Source organism: Coptis chinensis, chromosome 4 (genome assembly GCF_015680905.1).
Source record: "Coptis chinensis isolate HL-2020 chromosome 4, ASM1568090v1, whole genome shotgun sequence".
NCBI classification, from domain to species: domain Eukaryota; kingdom Viridiplantae; phylum Streptophyta; class Magnoliopsida; order Ranunculales; family Ranunculaceae; genus Coptis; species Coptis chinensis.
The window spans coordinates 104,744,995-104,758,388 of NC_141459.1; the positions used below are offsets into that span (position 1 = coordinate 104,744,995).

Below are 13,394 nucleotides of genomic sequence, written 5' to 3' on the forward strand. Positions count from 1 at the left end.
AGAAATATCTAGTACTTGTAAATACTAGAAATATCTACTTGACTAAAGTAAGAAATATCTAGTGGACAACTCTAGAAACAAGTAGATAAGACTCAAGCAAGAAGTTACTAGACTCTTGCTAAAGTCGGATGTGTGAGCTATAAATAGCCATGCCCTCCCACTCACTTTTGTAATCAAGCCAATTAGCTTCAAGTATTCAATAAAACTCTACTTTGTTAAAATTCTCCTCTCTACCCATTCTCTTTCACATACTAACAGAAACCCTCCCTTTACCATCCCGACTGCAATGCATCGTTTTATCATCATTTAGTTTTGGGTTATTACCAAATGTTTTACGACATTAATACTTCTGAAGAGGCCCTCTAGTTCATCTGAATTCTAATAGAAAGAGCAAATGCACCTTCCTTCAGTTACTTGTGTTAACCAAAAGTTACCGATCTATTTTAATTTTTCTTGTTCTTCAAAGTTAGAACATCTTTAAATCACCAATCTATTTTAATGTTTTTTTTAGGGAGATAGCATCCTAATAAAGAAACTATACCTGTCACTTGTGTTACGGAAGAGTATGATGGAAAGTATACCAGTCACTTGACCAGAATTTACCAAAAATTGACCATTTTGACCAGGTTTTATGGGCTTGAATATGATCTTTTTAAGCTCCAAATGGGTTTCTTTTAGATTTGATAGAAATGTCTTGTTTTCAATTAGCATATTCATCTTGTTTTCATGCTAAAATGCAGATTTTTCTGAAATGCCGATTTTGGTTAATTTCTAGTTCTCATATATTGTTGGACTCTTTTTAACAACTGGTGAGAAACGAGACAAAGCGACAAAAGATTGTCTAGAGATGCTGAGAGCCATAGAAGAACACGGTGGCCTTGGAGAGAAGAAATTTTTGGGAGGTGATGAGATTGGCCTAGTAGACTTGGTCATGAGATTTTTAGCTCAATGGTTTGGAGTGATAGAGGAAGTAGTAGGGGTAAAGGTTATGAACCCCAAGAGTTTCCATGTTTGAAGACCTGGATAAAGAATTTCAAGGAAGTTCCAGTCATCACAGAAAACCTACCAGATCATGAGGAAATGGTACCCATGTTCAAATGGCGAAGAGAGGTGCTGATGGCAAAGGCATCCGCATGATATACTTGTGTCCTTTATGTGCACCAATCCTTATTAGCGTCCCACGATATACTTGTGTCCAATGTGTGTGCCATGTTGATTGTGTACCACTAATAACCACAGTTCATTGAAGTTTGCTCAAGTTTTAATAAAGTTGAGCTTGTCTTTGAAATGAACTTTGCTCAAGTTTTAATAAAGTTGAGCTTGTCTTCAAAATTGAAGTTTGCTCAAATTTTAATAAAGTTGAGCTTGTCTTTGAAATGAACTTTGCTTAAGTTTTAATAAAGTTGAGCTTGTCTTTGAAGTCGGAACATCTTTAAATCACTAATCCATTTTAAACATTTTTTAGGGAGAGCATCCTAAAGAAATTATACCTTTTTTTTTATATATAGTTAAAGAAAATTATACCAGTCGCTTGTGTTCTCTGTCTATTGAATTCTTTGTTTTTGTTGGTAAAACTAAAAGTACACTAGTGAATTGATCACTCAAATCTCCCTAATTCAACTTTTAAGGATAGGCAACTACTACTATTGGAACAGTTACACATTTGCTTAACGGTAGGAATCAGGATTCAGGACAAGGGCCACCGACTGCTGCATTGGGGAAGAAGGGAGTCTTTCTTTATAGCACCCTTTTGTTGTAATCAAGCCTACTCCAAAGACAATTCTCCATTTTCATTGGGAATCCACAAGGATAACCCCACAATATTTGGGAGTAAAACTATCGAAATGAGTCTCACATGGCTTTAAAATAACGAATTGGCATGATGCAATTTCGTAGGATAGCCTAGTAGCATCAAGCTCTCTTATTAAAAGAATTTCTCTAGCTATATAGTCTCATCGTCCTAAATTTCTAATGGAAATTAAATGTGCAAGACTGAAATTGCTGTGAGAAACAAATCCCTTTCGGTGTTGCATTCTCCAACCTTGGTTTAGGACATCCCTGGCGGCACGCATTTTTAGCAACTTGATCACACACGTTCAGGAAAATTAAAAATCAAATTATTCGTACTTTATCTCTGTCCATAAAAATGTTTCATAAAAAGGCTGGTTTAGAACTTTAGATGCAAGAAAGAAAGTTAAAAGGTACCAAATTATATATTATCGCAGCACATTTTGTTTTGGAAGCATATATCCACAAGGGAAGCCATATACTTGCAACATAAATTGTTGAAATGAATCGACAAGGCCTTTTAAATCACTGTTTACACTGTACAATTTTATAAAAAAGAATTTCTTTGTGAGATCTCTTTCTTTGTAGCATCTCTCCAATTGAATACTTGTGTAGAATCTTTTATTGATGACATCACGCCTTGCATATTTGCAAGGTTTGCATCAAGAATAGTTTAGACGCAGGGGAGATGTACCTAATTCAACTTCTTTGAAAATGGTTTGTTGATGGCTTGATGCAGATACCAGGGATACTTGGTGCCCAAGCTAAAAACATTTGTTTTTATCACCAATTGAAAAAAGGACATTCGCACAGACAGTGGTTCCATAACCATTGACTATGGAGTCTTAATGCCTAAGGCTGAAACTTTATCGGGATCAATCACCATAACCAGCATAAATGGACATCTGCACTGAGACCATCTCATCAACATGGAAGAAGTTAAGCTATTCGGAACATGGCCTAGTCCTTTTAGTTACACAGTGAAGTGGGCATTAACTAAAGAGTACAGATTACACATACATAAATGAGGATGTTACCAACAAGAGTGCCTTGCTCTTGAAGTATAACCCAGTTTATCAGAAAGTTCCAATTCTTGTTCATGGTGGAAAAGCAATTGCAGAGTCTGTTGTTATACTTGAATACATTCATGAGACATGACCAGAAAATCCACTGCTGCAAAAAGATCCCTGTGAGAGATCTGTAGCTCGGTTTTGGGTGAAGTACTTCGAGGATAAGGTAGTGCTATTTGTTGGGGTTTATATCAATACCAATCGATTTCCCCACTACACAGTTAACTTGTATTTGAACACAATTCCACTCCAGACAAATTCTAAATATCAACTACAACTTATGCTAATATGCCCAACTCGCTAAACAACTATTAACAACATATAATAATGTAAAGCAGAATTAAACGCATACCACAACACAAAGATATACCGTGGTTTGGCCAATGGTGCCTACTTCCACAAGAGCTAGCCTTTATAAAGTGGTAAAGAAGATTACAATCTCTCATTTCAGTCTCTCACCTTATTAGATCATTCTTATCTCTTTACAGGGTTGTCTCTCTAAATGTTATCTCTCAATCTTGATAGCTTTCAAGATTGGGTTTTCTCTGACTTTTGTACTGCCTCTCGTGTGTTTGGTTTTGCCAAAAAACCCAAACATATAGTGTAAAACTTCAGCGTTCATAAAAAATAGAATCCCCGCCAAAATAGGCATGGGGCGGGCCTGGGCCTTGGCCCAAGTCGAAGCGGCTGTCGCTACTGAGAGTTCCCGAAGTCGACCAGGCATGGGCACGGGGAGCACCTTGGGCAAGACCAAGTCGAGCGCGCGCGCGCTCAGGCTTCTCCATGCAGGCCGAAATCCTTTTCTCCTCATGTGAGGGATAACTCCAACAATCTCCCCTTCCCAAACAGTGAGGGGGGCTACCTCCATGAAATTTCCAAATCAACAGGAGGAGTGTGCTGCCATTCTGGTAATAGCACAACAAACATCAAACTTACCTTTCGGTAAGACTTTGGTTATCATATCCGACCCATTTTTGTTGGTATGGATCTTCTCGATATACAAATGCTTGTCTTTGAGTACTTCTCTAATCCAATGATAATGCACATGTATGTGCTTGAATCTAGAATGAAAACTCGGATTCTTGCTCAAATGGATGGCTCGATCCGTCACATAGAACTACAAATTGTTTTACGCTTTATCCCTAGTTAGTGAAAAACCTCTTCATCCATAGCAACTCTTTGCAACACTTTCGATGGGCTGCAATATACTTTCGAACTACGTGGTGGAGAGGGCAACACACTTTTGCAACTTTGATTTCCAAGAAACTGCTCCCCCTGCAAAAGTAACCAGATAACCGTAGGTGGACTTCATCGAGTTAACATTACATGCCATGTCTGCATCAGTGTAGCCTTCAAGTAAGGGCTTACTTCCACCAAAGCACAAACACGATTTGGAAGTGCTCTTGAGATATCTCAATATGCACTTAACACCTTCCCAATGATTTTTCCCCAGATTTGACAGAAAACAGCTTACAACGCCCACGGTGAAAGCAATATCCGATCTTGGACACACCATTGCATACATTAAACTGCCCACTGTGGATGCATAAAGAATCTTTTCCATCTGACTCTGCTCATGCTCACCCTTTGGACACATCTCTTTGGTCATGCGGAACTGGCGACCAAGCGGAACAACCGGATCGGGTTTCCCGGCTTGATCCATGTTGAATCTCTTCAACACCTTCTCAATGTAGCTTTTTTGAGAAAGTCACAACTTCCCACTCTTTCTATCACGATCGATCCGCATCCCAAGTATCTGCTTTGCTTAACCCAAATCTTTCATCACAAAGGACTTACTCAAGTCTTTCTTCAGCTTGGATATCTTGTTGATGTTTGGGCCAACTATCAACATATCATCCACATACAGCAATAACACTATGAAATCCCCATCTGGAAATCTCTTAACAAATACACAATGATCGGAAGTAGACTTCTTGTATCCTTACTTCACCATAAAGGAATCAAACTTTATGTACCACTGCCTCGGTGCCTGCTTCAACCCATACAAGCTCTTTATCAGCTTGCATATTAGGTGCTCATTGTCTTTTACCTCAAACCCCTCTGGCTGGTCCATGTAGACATCTTCTTCAAGGTCTCCATGAAGAAAAGTTGTCTTAACATCTAGCTGCTCAACCTCTAGGTTCATACTTGCGGTCATACCCAATACCACCCGGATAGAAGTTATCTTCACTACAGGAGAGAAAATCTCATCAAAGTCAATCCCTTTTCTTTGACCGATTCCCTTCACAACAAGGCGAGCTTTGTGCCTTGGGTGAGGATTATTCTCCTCATGCTTGATTTTCTATATCTACTTATTCTTGAGAATTTTTCGTCCTTGCAGTTTCTCAACTAACTCATAAGTGTGATTCTTATGCAAAGAATCCATCTCATCATGAATGGCTTTCAACCACTTTTCTTTGTTTGTACATTCAAGTGCCTCTTGATAGTATATAGGTTCTCCACCATCAAATAGTAAAACATATATATTTGGTGGATACCTGGTTGAAGCTTGTCTCTCTCTGTTTGACCTCCTTGCCCCATCTACTGGCGCCTCAGGAGGATGCACTTTTGCTTGCTCTGGTGGTAGTTCATGCATGCATCTCATTTGCATCTTCTATACCAATAGGTTCTATCATATCATGAGTAATGAGATTCTCATCATGAGCTTTAAACTCATGGTTCTCTGCATTCTCAATGCTTTATGCACATTCCACAGTAGGAACTTCTGGTTCTGAATCAACAAGATCATTGGTAAAAGTCTGTAGCTTTTCACCCTCCGCAAAGTCTGATATGGTTTGGTCTTTCAGGAACCCAACATCTCGACTTCGGATTACCTTCTTGTTAATCGGATCATAAAGTTTGTAACCAAACTTTTCATCTCCATAACCCAGAAAAATGCACTGCTTGGCTTTGTCATCAAGCTTGGATCTCTCATCATCCGAAATATGCACAAATGCCCTGCACCCAAATACTCTCAAGTATCCATAATCAACATCTCTGCCTGACCATACTCTCTATGGATAATCACTATTCAGAGGCTTTGACGGTGATAGGTTGATCACATGCATGGCTGTACGCATTGCTTCTACCCAGTAGGTTCTAGGTAGCTTAGAGTGAGATAACATGCATCTCATCCGATCCTCTCTACAATGGTACGGTTCATTCTCTCTGCTATTCCATTATGTTGCGGTGTCTTGGGAACGGTCTGCTCATGACGAATCCAATGACTCTGGCAATACTCTTCAAATGGTCCAATGTACTCACCCCCATTATCTAAGCGAATACACTTCAACAACTCTCCAGTCTCTCTTTCCACCATGTTGTGGAATTTCTCAAACACGCCAAGTACTTCATCCTTGGTCTTCAAACTATAGGCCCATATCTTTCTTGACGCATCATCAATGAAGGTCATGAAGTATGAAGCTCTCCCATGGGACTTCACTTTTATAGGACCACATAAGTATGTGTGCACTAGTTCAAGGACATTGTCCTTTCTGTGAGACGGGAATCTTTGGAAAGACACCCTGTGTTGCTTTCATACCAAACAGTGAGTACATCTATTTAAATGTGTACATTTAATGTCTGGCAAGGCCTTTTGCTTAGCAAGAACTTTCACCCCTTTTATGCCCATGTTCCACAGTCTCTTGTTCCACAGTTCGAAAGAAGCTTCTTCTTCTACCGCATTCACTTCTACTTTACACAAACTAGCCTGTGTTTTGTAAAGAAAGCAAGTTTTCTTTCCTCTGGCTGCTACAATGGAACCTCTGCTCAGTTTCCATACCCCATTACCAAACAAGTTTACAAAGCCATCGTCATCTAACTTCCCAGCCGAAATTAGGCTTAGCCGAATGTCAGGGACATGTCTTATATCCTTGAGTGTCAAGGTGTAGTCGACATTGGTTTCTACATGAACATCACCAATGCCTATAATCTTCAAGACGCCACTGTTATCCATCTTCACTTCACCATTTTCACCACCACTGTAGGTAGTGAAGAATTCCCTGTGCGGTGTGACGTGATAGGATGCTCATGTATCTATCACCCACTCTGTATCCTGACATGAGGTACTAAGACAGCACACACCACAATCTGACACGATTCCCACTAGGTCGTCGACTAGTGCGATAGTATCTTTGCCCGTGTTTCCGTTCCTCTGCACCATGTCTTCATGTACACAGTTATTCTTCTCATCCCTCTTCAGTGTTCTGCACTTATATCTGAAGTGGCCCTTGGTGGCACAATAGTAACATTACTTCTCTGCCTTAGGAGTTCTAGCTTCACCCCTAGATTTACTTCTGTCATCACCTCTAGAACGAGATGGTTTTCTATATCTACCTCTCCCCCATTTCTCTGTGACAAGGATCTCTAAGCAAGGGGAGATTTCTTTTGAACTCCTTCTAGTCTTCTCATTCAACAAAGACGTGGTAGCCATCTCCATGGTAACAATTCCATGCTTGGCTGCTCCATGTAGAGAGACTGCTAATGTCTCCCAACTTTCGAGTATAGAGCCTAATAGAAACAAAGCCTCAACTTCGTCTCCCAAACTAATCTTCATCAAATGCATCTGATTGATGATATTCTGTACTTCGTTAAGATGCTCAGACATTGAAGAACCTTCTTGGTACTTTGTGTCGGCAAACTTCTTAACAACCAGCACTTTGTTTCCACCTGACTTCCTCTCATAAAGGTCTTCGAGTTTCTTCCACAAGCCAAAAGTTGTAGTCTCTTGGGATACATATATGGTGAAAGACATTGTCGTCAATCCACTATCGAATGTACCCAATTGTTTTTCTGTCAAGCTTGTTCCATTCAGTCGCAGCAACCGCTTCTGGTTTTTCTCCTCCATTCTCAATGGGTTGTGCCAAGTCCTTGCAGTAAAGCAAACCTTCCATCTTAGCTTTCCAAATTGTGTAGTTCTTCCTATTCAGACTTGTCATGTGAGTGTTCATGGAATGGTTCATTTCTACAAGTTATTTAAACTCGAATCTTCTCTCAGAAATTTTGTCAAACACCTTCCGACCAAGATTTGGATAACCGTACCCTAGACTAATCTAACAAAGGCTCTGATACCACTTGTTGGGATTTATACCAATACCAATCAATTCCCCCACTACACAGATAACTTGTATTTGAAAACAATTCCACTCCAGACAAATTTTAAATATCAACTACAACTTATGCTAACATGCCCAACACAAAGATATACCGTGGTTCGGCCAATGGTGCCTACTTCCACAAGAGCTAATCCTTTATAAAGTGGTAAGGAAGATTACAATCTCTCTTTTCAATCTCTCACCTTACTAGATCACTCTTATCTCTTTACAGGGTTGTCTCTCTGTAAAGGTTATCTCTCAATCTTGATAGCTTTCAAGATTGGGTTTTCTCTGACTTTTGTGCTGCCTCTCGTGTGTTTGGTTTTGCCAAAAAACCCAAACATATAGTGCAAAACTCGTGGTTCATAAAAATAGGCATGGCGCTGGTCGCTACCAGAGTTCCGAAGTCGACCAAGGCATGGGGGAGGGCGCTAGCAGGCAAGACTAAGTCGAAGCGCTTCGAGGGCTTCTCCATGCAGGCCAAAATCCTTTTCTCCTCATGTGAGGGATAACTCTAACACTATTTGTTGTTCAGACTTGTTTTTTTTTTTTTGGCAAATTACACAACCTATCTGCTTTTATAATTGGTCTTCAAGATAGCTTATATTGTTTCTAACTATCAGATCATAAATTTAATTACTAAGAGCATCTTTAGGAGTGATACTTTTCTAGCATCAAACACTAAATTTCCAACAATTTGGTGTTTTTTCATCTTTAGGAGAGTCACATGTTGATGAAAACACAAAAAACAACACCAAACCAAACACCAAATCGGCCAAAATTTGGTTCCAACTTTGGTGATGTATCAAATCTCTCACGCGGTTTTGGAAACACCGCATGGGCTTAAGCTGTTAAGTGGCCTTCTATGGCGCTGTTTTACCAACACCGCCTGGGCTTGGGCTTCTATTGGCGCGGTTTTGCCAACACCACGTGCGTTTTTTCTAAAAATTAGGAATTGTGCATAGAAGTTAAGAAATTAAGAATTGTGCAATTGAAGAAATTAAGAATTGTGATCCAAAATCTAAGAAATTAAATAAATTAAGAATTGTGCAATCCAAAATCTATGATTATGATCCAATATCCAAAATGATCCAAAACCTATCATATTACATAAAATTTATTTAGCTGTCTTCTTACGCCCCTTACCACTCGATACCTCTCCTCTCTCTATTTGGATGTTCCGAAATTGCTCCTCTAAGTTCCTAACCTGAGAACCAAGATCTTCTCTGTCTGCACGAAGGTTAACTACATCAGCCTGAAGTTTCTCATATCCCTGATGTTGTTGTGTGTACACCTGCTGAATATCCTCATACGCTTTTCATGTCTCGTCATACGCACGTTGGGATTGCTGATATGTTTGAGAATATGCCTCCTCTCTTTCTTGGCTATAATGATACACGGTAGTCCTCATCCCATCAAACATACAAATCTGGTTCTCATATCTTTCCCGAACCTCAGCCTAAAAATCCAAGAAAATACATTGTGGGTACATATTATATATATAATGAATAAGAAAAATAAAATAATTAAACTCACCGTGGTATACTGATCAATCTGCGGCTCTAACTCATGGCAACGGGCACGAGGTACCTAAGGAATAGAAATGAAAGTAGCATCCCCATCAAGTCCACACACGGCAAACATCTGAGGATTACTGGCAGACACATGAGTTGGATGATATGCATTCAGAGGTTGTGGGTTGTAAACAGGCTGTGGCGGATGAGGAATACGTAGCTCACGTCTCATCCCTTCTTGGCTCAAAAACTCGAAGTTGCTAGCCCGACCAACAGGGGGCAACAACGGACCCATGGAGACACGGTTCCACCATTTATAATACCAATTAGCAGTCTGCTCAACAACAAAAGAAGACGCATCTAGCCAAGGACCACAACTAGCATGAACTTCATGAACTTGAGTTCTACTCCACGACTTAGCATCACTAACATCTGGTATGGGAGTACATGAAACTCCATAACGTCCAGTCATCTGTCTCCAACATTTGTTGCCACGGTACCAAACCTTATAGTCACGTGCGGCAAAAACAACTCTGTGACGTGACAATACACAAGCATGCTGCACAACTGGATCGTCAAAGGCAGTAGACAAATGCCAAGGTCTCCACTCAATAGATGATAGTGATCTAATATCAATCTGAGCATGAGCCATACATACATTATTTCTAATCTGCCCCCTGTTATGAGTCAAATGAGGCCCTGACCAACTAGCAAATCTAGGGCGAGTATCAGCAATCATGTCTATGTTAGGACAAAGACAACGAAAGTACTCATAAAACCAAATCTCTAAAGTCCTGTGAATCCTGCAATCTGAGGACTTCTACTTCCGAATGTTTGTGAAGATTTATCTAACGCCGATATCAATGTGGCATATACTGAGCTACCAAGGTCATAATCACTCATATTATGCAAATCAGAAACATAAGCAATATCAAAGTTGTACAATAGAATGACCATTTGGAAACAAAACATGCCCAATAAAAAACATCAAAAAAGCCCTAACATACACATCAGCACCCTCACTACCAGGTAGAATAGTCAAAGCTAACTCCGCTCGTGTATCAGGATCCAAGAAGGGTTCCATATATGCAGTCTTAATATAAGATATCTTAATACTAGAAGAATCATAAGCATCCGCATCCAAGCGAGAAAAACTCATAAGCATACTACCAATATTCTCATAATTTGTATTAAAAGGTATCGATTGGCCTATACCGATACTCAACCTAGAAATCATAGGGAAATCTAGTGGTGTGAACCCTAACTCCGCACAAGAAAAATGAAATGTATGAGTTGTATTCCACCATCTTTCTACTAAAGCTATGACCACTGCCCAATCAACCTTCTCATAATCTACATCAACCAAAAGGCCCAAAGGTGTACACAGAATACTATCTCTAATATGTATAAACTTATTCAAACTCTTAATAACCTTCCACCACTCGATAGTCAATAATTTGCTGATATTATGAAAAAAAAATAATGCATATAAGATAAATAATTAATTGGTCTAACTCAACTAATTAATACATAATATTCAAAATATTTAATCAAAACTAATTAATTACCTGAAAATTAGCCACAACACTCGACACGTGTTTTGTATCACGTGTAGAAGACACAACTTGCATATCAAGTGCTTCATCGGGATTAAATTGCCAATCGAAATCGTTCATTTGATACTCAAGTACATAGGGATGTCTATCAGTCGACGCGACATCCTCGGTTTCTTCTCCCCCACCGTCTTGTACTTCCTCGGGTTCTTGTACCTCTCCCCCATCGCCAATGTCGTTTGTGTACTGCCAATACACATCGTCATCATCGTCATCACCGTCGAAAGGTTGAAAATGATCCATATAAAATTTCAAGAGTTTAGGTAGGTTGTTGTTTTTTTACTAAGGAGAGGGTTTATAATTGAAAGAAAAGTTAAAAGTGATTGAACTGCGCGGTTTTGGTCATCTTTATATAGATATAGCACGCAGTGTTGAGAACACCGCGCGGTTTTTGGAAAACCGCGTGGGCTTGGGCCTATCACATGGGCTTTAGTGGCGCGGTGTTGGGAAAACTATGTAGGCTATATGGCGCGGTTTATCCAAAACCGCATCATTTGATGTCGAAAATTTGATGTTGTTCCTAAAGATGGTTGGGGTTTTTGGTTTGGTGTTTGGTTTGGTTAAAAAATTTGGTGTTTTTTTTTGTTTCACTCCTAAAGATGCTCTAAGCAATGGTTTGACGTAAAGTTGCAAAAAGTAAAATTCGGATGACTTCTCCAAATTGTGGAGAGTTTCATTTAGTCTTGTTAAATCCAGTAAACAGATATTACCATATACTGGTTAATAATGGATGACTTCATAAGATTTAGGGTTAACTAGTTAGGGGTGGAACTCGGGCGGATTGAGTCGGGTTGAGGCATAGCCTGAACTCAAATCGAGTTTCAAATGCTTCAACCCGAGCCCGGGACCAAGCCCTAGTCGGTCCTTAAATTTTCAGCCTAAGCCCTAGCCCGACCAATTTGGGTTGGGTCAGGTTAGGTCGGGTTGGTCAAACTTCTCTGGTTTCTTTTGGAATTATGAGATAAAAAACACTAAAATTAAAATCTTCTAATAAAATCAAAGAGCTTTGATTGTTTGAAAGAGAAACTAACCTTGTTGATTATATTATTCTCTCTAAAATAGAGATTCTCAACCTTATTTTTTACAAAAATAGAATGATTGAAAGAGAAAATAGTCCAGAGGACCACACTACACCAAAAGAGGCGTTTACCAACAGTTATAACTGTTACTTATATTTTTACTAACGCTTATATTCGTTAGCTCTGGGGTGTTACAGTCACTTAAGCAAAAATTACTAACGGATATATCCGTTACTAAAATTAATTTTACTAACGAATATATCCGTTACTATAAATATTTGTAACAGATAAATGTCAATCAAATTGGTCATTTATAACGGATATAAATGTGAGTAAAGTTTGGCGGGCTGTAGTTACTAACGGATGCATTTGTTACATTTCTAATAATTAGCGGGAAAAATGATTTGGTATGTCACGGATATATCCATTACTAAATTGTAAACCTGGAAAAAAAAATTAATTTTTGGGATCAAATTGTTTCCACCCCCGCACTTATAGTTCTAGCCCCGTGATCCGATTATTCCATCTTACATAATATATCACACTCCACAACAACAAAAAGAATAACAAGAAAAACCAACCAATTAAACTTTATAGAAACAAATCCACCAATCCAAATCCCAATTTACATAGAAACAAAGCCCCAATCCACCCAAATCCCAATTTACATAAACATAAAAACTAAAGCTAAAGAAGTTTTCCTACTTCCTTCCTTGATTCATTTCAACGACATATATAAACAAACATAAACGAAAGCAAAGTCACGTTTCATAATCTAGCCTTTCAACATTCCTCCATATTATCTTCAAGTAAAGAGAATGATTTGTTTAAGTAGGAAATGAAGCGAGAGCACATTTAAAAGGCTCCACAGGTTCGCAAAAAAACAACAACCTCTGCACAAAGGATAGCTTTTGGCCTCAAAAAGCATTTAAGAGAGAAATCGAAAAAATGGCAACAAGCAACAACCTCTCAATAGGCAATACAATTTGGGTAAATGCCAAAGCAAAAACTGTTTTAAGACCACTTACCTACCCTTGAGCAATCATTTTTGTAAGAGTAAGAAAACTTCTGCATCATATCTAAAAGCCTCGCATATTGTCACCATTATACTCCAACTTAACCCATGAGTACTTGCATTGTAGTTTCTGAAAAGAACCCAACACAAAACCAACCCCTAACAATCACAACACAACCAAAATACTAGTCCGTTACAACATAATAGGCATATAGGTTCTAGTTGTATAGTTTCAATACATAATGGTATTCTTGCTAATCTCAAACATGTAGAAGGAGCTAG

At 39.0% G+C, this 13,394-nt stretch overlaps 1 pseudogene; it reads left to right on the forward strand.

The window, feature by feature from the left end:
* Window positions 1-2,717: 2,717 nt before the first annotated feature.
* The window catches only part of LOC147506554 (putative glutathione S-transferase), a 28,942-nt pseudogene continuing 18,265 nt past the window's right edge, over window positions 2,718-13,394 (forward strand).